Source organism: Bufo bufo, chromosome 7, assembly GCF_905171765.1.
Source record: "Bufo bufo chromosome 7, aBufBuf1.1, whole genome shotgun sequence".
NCBI lineage: Eukaryota > Metazoa > Chordata > Amphibia > Anura > Bufonidae > Bufo > Bufo bufo.
In genome coordinates this window covers 172,921,606-172,928,871 of record NC_053395.1, presented here as the reverse complement: position 1 = coordinate 172,928,871, position 7,266 = coordinate 172,921,606, and the positions used below count along the sequence as shown (strand labels likewise).

Genomic DNA, 7,266 nt, shown 5'->3' with positions numbered 1-7,266 from the left:
TAAGACAAGGTTTTAAATCGAATTCTGCATTCATCCCTATTGGTTGCAAGGAATCCATCACATAGATCCATTCAACCTCCCTCCTGTTGATCTGCTCGATTGAATTCCCTCCCCGCCGGTGTGGTTTAACTAACTCCACCCCTGCAAAGAACAGGCCACTTGGATCTTTCTGATGCTTTATTTTAAAATGCATCAAGACACTGTGGGTCTCGAGTCCCTTTCTGATGTTACGGACATGTTACTGAATCCTAACTTTCAACTTCCGCATGGTGCGGCCCACATACTGGAGCCCACACGGGCACTCCAGCATGTAGACCACCCCTACGCTTTCACATGTAATACATCCCTTTATTTTGTAATCCTGACCCTTCTGATTCGAATGTACAATCTGAGTGTCCCTCTTTCTTTTTTCTTTCTTCCTATTACGGTACGGCAGACAATACCCACACCAGGTAAATTTGTTCCCTTTTCTAACACCCTCAGAGTATGAGTAGCTATTCACCAATTTAGTTTGTAAACTTGGTGCTTTTCTAAAAATCGCATTCGGATGTTCCGGGACATCCTTCCCCAACACTGGGTCATTTTTTAGGGTTGGCCAGTTCTTCCTTATTATATTCTTAATGGTTCCAGCTTGGACATTGTACTGTGTGAGAAAAGAAAAATGAAAATCCTTCTTTGTTCTCACTGAGACTCCCTCCCCTACATTTTCTCTCTCTACTTCTTCTCTACATTTCTCCAGATCTTCTCTGCAGTATCCTTTCTCCAGAAACCGTTCACTAATAACCTCACTTTGCGCATTAAAATCCTCATCCTTTGTGCAATTACGATGAATCCTTTTTAGTTGCCCCTTAGGTATATTTTTCAGCCAGGGGGTGTAATGACAACTAGAAGTGTCTATATACCCATTGACGTCAGTCTCCTTAAAGAATGTTTTGGTCTTCAGGTGATTATCTTCCAAAAAGATTGTTAGATCAAGGAAGTCAATGCTACTACTACTGACTGTACTTGTGAAGGAGAGGTTCCATTGATTCATGTTTAGACTGTCAATGAAGTTCAAAAGACCTTGTCTCTCACCCCTCCACACAATCAGACAGTCATCAATGAACCTCTTCCAGATAGTAAGTTCACCAAAAGCAGTAATTTTATTCAGAACGGGGCTGATGCTTTCATTCTCCCAAGCCCCCATAAAAACATTAGCAAAACTAGGGGCGAATTTCGCCCCATCGTCGTTCCTGTGCGCTGGAGGTAGTAGTTCTCCTTGTGCCAAAAATAGTTATGACAGAGGTAGAAGTCTACACAATCAAGGATGAACTTCCCTTGTATCTCCGTCATCAAAGGGTCCTGCCTCAGCTCCTCCGCTATCGCTCCAAGGCCTAAATCCTTGGGGATTACTGTATATAATGATGTTACATCGACTGTTGCCAGCCACATATCCTTAGGGCAGGCACCGAATCCTTTAATTAGATTCATAACACTCCCTGAATTCTTCAAATAGGATGGTATCAGTGGGACGTATTTCTGGAGAAAGTAATCAACATATTCTCCTAACCTGTTAGTGAGAGAGTTAATCCCCGACACGATGGGCCTTCCTGGGGGGTTGGTCAGACTCTTGTGTATTTTAGGCAGAAAGTATATTACCGCCGTAACCGGGAACTTGTTGTTTAGGTAATCTAGCTCTTTTTTTATTTATGATCTTATCCCTAAAGCCTCTAGTCAAGAGTGCATCAAGTTTTCCTTTATATTCAATTGTTGGATTCTTTTTTAGAACCTGATAGGTCTTTCCATCTGATAGTAACCTTAACATTTCTGCCTCATACTTCACTACATCCATAACGACTACCCCCCCTCCCTTGTCCGCCGGCTTTATAACAATCTCATGATTATCATTCAAGCTTTTAAGCGCATTCCTTTGCTCCTGGGTCAGGTTCTGTCTCCTCGGTTTCACACTTATTGCCTCAATTTCCTTCAGTACGCCTCTCCTGAAGGCTTCCAAACATTCATTATTTTTATTTTTTGGATAGAAGGTAGACTTTTCCTTTAAATGTGTATGCACAATCCCCCCATCCACCTCATTACTTTTCACAGGGGCTTGATTAGATGCATAGTATTTGGCAATATTCAGCTTCCGTATAAATTTGTGTACATCCAAAAAGGCCTCAAATTTGTTAATCTTTAAAGTAGGTGCAAACTTGAGTCCTTTTTCTAAAACCTCCCTTTCTGGATCAGACAAAGCATAGGAACTCAGATTGAAAATCCCCATTATGTCCCCCTGATTTTTTGGGGGTTTGGGCTGATGTTTCCTTCCCCCCCCCCCCTTTTTCCTCTACATGATTCCTTTTTTTTTTTTTTTGGTGCACCGGTCCTGGAGGTACTGCAATACCAGGTCAATGCGTGGAGTGGACAGAGCAAGCTCTTTTTCCATCTCCCTGTTCGAAAAATCCATTTAATATATGGTCCCCAGATAGGGGACGTATCAGATATTAAACTGATAAGAACAGATTTTTTTTTTAAGTTGATAGCGTCAGAAGACGCAGTATATTTGAATTCATATCAAATTATATTTTGCGCTTCATCATCCGATAATCAACGATATTTTTTTAATTTTTATTTATAATTTCCGAATTTTTTTGAAAAAATAATAATTTTTAAACATAAAATAAAACAAAATTACAAACATAACATAACATAACATGAACTTTCTCTTCTTTAAATCAATCTTATTCCCTTACATCTTCATCTTTGTCTTTTTCTTTTTCTCATCTACCAACTCTTCTTCCTGATCAGTCTTACTAGGATCCCAAACCGCCCAAAGGGGTTTAAAAATGTCTTCTTCTTTACTTTCTTCTCTCTTTACAAATTGTTTTACTCTCTCAGCATAACTTGAACCTTTTCCTCTCTTTTCTTTACCACTTTCCACCATCTCCTCTTCTTTTCCTTCTTCTTTTCTCTCTCTTTCTTTAGAACTATCTTTTACTTCTTCTTCTGTACTTTTACTAGAAACTTTTCCTCTCTTTTCTTTACTGCTTTCTACTAATTTCTCTTCTTCTACCAACTTTTCACTTTTCTGCATTACATATCTCTTTTCCATACACCTATCTTCTTTATCCATGCACTTCCCATCTTCTTCTCTTTTCCCAACCTTTACTCCATTTTCCCAATAACAAAAACCATTCCATCCACTAATACTTATTTTCCCAGCCAAAAACACATTCTTTTCTTCTTTTGTCCAAATCCAAAACCTTCTCTTCCCGTTCCAAATTCCTACTGCATTCAGAAATACTTTCTCAAACTTAACAATTAATCCATAACTCTCCAGGAACTCTTTAATTACCTCCATACTCACAAAGGGATCTTCCATCCCAACCACCAACTTTCTTGATTCTCCAATACATGACACAAACACTTCTAAGTCCGGATACAAACTAGATACTTCTTTCCATTCCATAAAAAAGTCCAGACACTTCATTTCAGACACCAAAGTCACGTCAAATGATCTTTTCTTGGCATTGCCTTGCATACAATAAATGTCTTTTTTTCCAATCCCACCAAGTACCTCCAATAACTTGCAAACGTACAGTTCATTCCAATCCTTCACCGAACCTTGCTTGCAGACAAAGCGCAAACAATTCTTCTTTCTTCCAAACTCCATGTTCACAACTTCCTTTCTTCTGGCTCTCCAAACAAAAGTCCTTGCTTCCAAAGCGATCCACCGCAGCTATGTGCAGAAGTCCAAAACAAAATCCAGTCCTCTTTCAGGGTCTCCAATACTCGATCCTTAATCCAGTCTGTAACTGCCCACTGCAGCTATGTGCAGTGGCAGGGGGTGATCGCCTCTCGTTGCCCCGGGACTAAGCCGTCCCCCCAATAGCAGCACAGGCTCGGACTGCAGCTATGAACTACAGCCCTCACCTGAGGCCGAGGGTCCGGGTACCCGGGGCACCTCTGGCCAAGACCAAGGCAGCACCTCTCGATACTACACTTGATCTTAGCCAAAAGGCCATGATTCCTTTTTAACGGGGTGGTCTGCCTTTCTGTCTCTAACCTCTGTACTCCCTTCATTCCCTGGTGTGGAAAATTCTCCGCACCCACAGTTCTTTGTGTTTCAAAAGGTCTTCTCTCCTCCCTATTCTCCACTTGTTCCCTTATTTGGGGTGGTCTCCCATAATTCCCTCTCCTGTAGTTGGATTCATTGGGTTCTTATCTCCCTTCATAGTAATTATTATTAGACCTAGGTGGATAATAGCTTTGTTGCTGTGTAGAGTAATGATTCCCGTTATAATGGTTATTCCTATAGTTCTGCGGTCTATACTGTCCATACAAACTTTGCATTTTTTCGGGTGACAGATGAACCCGAACCTTTTCAGACTTGTTTTAGACGAATGCAAAAATAATGTCTAGTACTAGAAGACTGGCACACTCGACATATGGGACTCTATGGATCAGTGCAAATCACAAAGTTTATTGTACATGTAAATAAAAAGATAAAAGGATAAAAGGTAAATATAATGTATAATAAAATGTTTGATCATTCAAACCTTGTACAATATGAATAGTACCACTTAGTTTCTATTTAAAAAATCGCATAATATTACATTTGTTAATTGCATAATTTAATAAAGTAAAACATACATTTTCGCATCCTGTACCATGCAATGAACTCTATGTTGGTCGAGTGGTCATTGCAAAGAAACTATGACTGTTTGCAGGTAAGTTCCTATGGAAAAAAGATCTGCCTTGGTTATGTCCTTTGTGGAAAAAAAGGCAAGAGTATAGTAGTTTCCGCTAGGATAAAGTTAATATTGCAATTGTAATTGCTTTAAGCGTAGTTATTTCCTTTTGCACAGAATAACTTGATGATTGGCAATTTCAGTGTAAATAGTAATCACCCACTGTTGTGGGCTTACCTTCCCTAAATCCCGGCTGGTCAGTCAAGTTGTTCGGGGCCCGCTGGATACCGGCGTCCCGACTGTTTTTTCGATCAGCGTCCCACGTGTGTTCAGAGGTAAGTTCGTCGCTCCGGAAATGACGTATTCAGCTTACAGGACTGGGATTGTCGATCTTTTTTCGATCTCAATTTTCGCTTCAACAGCCAATATTTCGAAGAAAAAATCTTATATCGGTCTTACAGTGCACTGTTGATTCGCATAATAGAGTTAGTTCTTTTTACAAAAGGGTCATATTACGATCTCATGTTAGATCTTCGAACCAAACGCGTTTCGGGGACGGCTCTCCCCTTCCTCAGTGGTAATGACCCTCCTTTGTGTCTAATGGGTTTTTATACCCTTAATTGGTGAATTCCAAAGTCCGACATGGAATATGTATATTGTAATTTCTTTCGATTTTTAAGTACATATTTTGTTTATTTTGAATGTGATATTTATATATCAAGTATCTTCATTGTGGTTTTCATCCATTGGATTTTTTGTATATTCGATTTTTGCTCGATTTTTCCACTTGCGGTTGTGTTGCGTTTTTGATGCGTTTTATGTCATACTGATGCGTTTTTTTGTGATAAGCTGCAGTTTTTCTTATTATACAGACTCCATAAAGGGTTTTGTTGCACACACCTTGGTTAGACTTATATAACACTTTTACAGTCTTATTCAATGTGTGTGCAGTCAATCTTCATTTATATCTATCACTATGCGATTTTAATGATTCTATTCTTAGCATAAACATTAAAACTTTAAAATTATATTCTTATAGTTTTATAGTTTTAATGTTTATGCTAAGAATAGAATCATTAAAATCGCATAGTGATAGATATAAATGAAGATTGACTGCACACACATTGAATAAGACTGTAAAAGTGTTATATAAGTCTAACCAAGGTGTGTGCAACAAAACCCTTTATGGAGTCTGTATAATAAGAAAAACTGCAGCTTATCACAAAAAAACGCATCAGTATGACATAAAACGCATCAAAAACGCAACACAACCGCAAGTGGAAAAATCAAGCAAAAATCGAATATACAAAAATTCCAATGGATGAAAACCATAATGAAGATACTTGATATATAAATATCACATTCAAAATAAACAAAATATGTACTTAAAAATCGAAAGAAATTACAATATACATATTCCATGTCGGACTTTGGAATTCACCAATTAAGGGTATAAAAACCCATTAGACACAAAGGAGGGTCATTACCACTGAGGAAGTGGAGAGCCGTCCCCGAAACGCGTTTGGTTCGAAGATCTAACATGAGATCGTAATATGACCCTTTTGTAAAAAGAACTAACTCTATTATGCGAAACAACAGTGCACTGTAAGACCGATATAAGATTTTTTCTTCGAAATATTGGCTGTTGAAGCAAAAATTGAGATCGAAAAAAGATCGACAATCCCAGTCCTGTATGCTGGAAACGTTATTTCCGGAGCGATGAACATACCTCCGAACACACGTGGGACGCTGATCGAAAAAACAGCCGGGACGCCGGTATCCAGCGGGCCCCGAACAACTTGACTGACCAGCCGAGATTTAGGGAAGGTAAGCCCACAACAGTGGGTGATTACTATTTACACTGAAACTGCCAATCATCAAGTTATTCTGTGCAAAAGGAAATAACTACGCTTAAAGCAATTACAATTGCAATATTGACTTTATCCTAGCGGAAACTACTATCTTCCTGCCTTTTTTTCCACAAAGGACATAACCAAGGCAGATCTTTTTTCCATAGGAACTTACCTGCAAACAGTCATAGTTTCTTTGCAATGACCACTCGACCAACATAGAGTTCATTGCATGGTACAGGATGCGAAAATGTATGTTTTAGGCTACTTTCACACCTGCGTTCAGGTGTCCGCTCGTGAGCTCCGTTTGAAGGGGCTCACTAACGGTCCTGAACGCAGCCGTCCGGCCCTAATGCATTCTCAGTGGAGGCGAATCCACTGAGAATGCATCCGCCTGCCAGCGCTCAGCCTCCGCTCCGCTCAGTGAGCGGACACCTGAACGCAGCTTGCAGCGTTCGGGTGTCCGCCTGGCCGTGCGGAGGCGAGCGGATCCGTCCAGACTTACAATGTAAGTCAATGGGGACGGATCCGTTTGAAGATGACACAATATGGCTCAATCTTCAAACGGATCCGTCCCCCATTGACTTTCAATGTAAAGTCTGAACGGATCCGTTTGGATTATCATGAACAAAAAAAACAAAAAAAAAAAATTATTATTATTTTTTTTTTTTGTTCATGGTAATGCAAACAGATCCGTTCTGAACGGATCTAAGCGTTTGCATTATAGGTGCGGATCCGTCTGTGCAGAT

At 39.7% G+C, this 7,266-nt stretch overlaps 1 non-coding gene across 1 annotated transcript; it reads right to left on the bottom strand.

Moving 5' to 3' along the window:
- Positions 1–2,346: 2,346 nt before the first annotated feature.
- On the bottom strand, positions 2,347–2,539 carry LOC121009078. Its single transcript, XR_005780686.1, has one exon. It is a non-coding gene; the product is annotated as a U2 spliceosomal RNA (small nuclear RNA).
- Between the last annotated feature and the right edge of the window lie 4,727 nt (positions 2,540–7,266).